At 53.8% G+C, this 1,092-nt stretch overlaps 1 protein-coding gene across 1 annotated transcript in view; it reads right to left on the minus strand.

Moving 5' to 3' along the window:
- UBP1 (upstream binding protein 1) overlaps positions 1-268 on the minus strand; it is a 53,178-nt gene extending 52,910 nt beyond the window's left edge. Inside the window, exon 1 of the mRNA XM_015597047.2 lies at positions 25-268. The gene's annotated coding sequence lies outside the window, so the exon portion shown is untranslated. The remainder of the gene's footprint in view (positions 1-24) is intronic.
- Between the last annotated feature and the right edge of the window lie 824 nt (positions 269-1,092).

Below are 1,092 nucleotides of genomic sequence, written 5' to 3' on the forward strand. Positions count from 1 at the left end.
TGGCGCCCCCCCGCCCCGGCCAACCCCGCCGACGCCGCTCCGCCGGCCTGGACTCTGGCTTCGATACGGCTCCGGCTCGAGCTCACTCGCCGCTTCCGCCTCCTGCAGCCCCGCCCCGGCCCCGCCCCCGAGTTCGTCCCTCGCACGGCCCGCCCCGCAGGGCCCGGCGCTTGGGGCACTCCCCGCGCTTCACCGCGGAGGAACTGGCCCAGCCTGGCAGCGACACCCCGCCCACGCGGCAGGTTCCCAGCTCCTGCAGCCTTGCTGCCTGCCTGCACAGCGACCCAGGAAGAGGCGGTGCCAAAAAGGCTGCCAGTTTCCGCCCAGCCAGAGGCGAGCTGATTGACGGGCGACTTGGACAATAATGGCAAGTGCTTAGTCGAGGCTCCCGTGAGTCTCTGTACTAAACAGCCAATCAAAATGTTCTTCCTCTTAGGCGAGCCCCAAGACTGAACTCGCTGCCAAAAGAAAGAGTTCATTGGACCCCACTAGAGGAAGCAGTTCTAAACGCAACTTCCTGTGGTCCTTTACTCCCCTATGGTCTTTGTGGATAGTCTGGATTTTGCCCACCCTACAGATGAGCGAGCGGTTTGGAGTCTCAGCCAATAGGCTCGCACCCTATCTGGTGACTGAACGGTCCATTGGGCATAAAATCTTAATTGACATGAGTGTAAGCCAATCATCGGTCCCGACAAAGAGTTCTGGAAAATCTTCCCACAACTGCTGATTGCTGGGAGACAGTATGGTGTCTTTGAGTTAAAGTGTGGTTTCAGTCGCAGTAACAGCTGACAATCATGTTATCTCTCGTGGTTCTGAGATTCACTATGTGATTTTCACTCAGAGTCTCTCCTATGAGTGCAGTCATATGGCTGGGGCTAAAGTCCCCCTAAGGGCTTCTGTACTGATGAACACAGTGAAGAAATAAAATGGAGTCACAGTAGTCAATCTGCTAAATTACTAAAATTAAGTAAGCTAAAGCATGAGGAAATAGTTTTATTCTTGTTTTGACTAGCTTGGGAACTTAGACTTTTGAACTTTACAATCCTGCCTCAATGCCTATATATACATCAGACCTCCAACTAAATCTCTTGA

This window comes from Pteropus alecto, unplaced genomic scaffold (genome assembly GCF_000325575.1).
Source record: "Pteropus alecto unplaced genomic scaffold, ASM32557v1 scaffold10, whole genome shotgun sequence".
Classification (NCBI taxonomy): domain Eukaryota; kingdom Metazoa; phylum Chordata; class Mammalia; order Chiroptera; family Pteropodidae; genus Pteropus; species Pteropus alecto.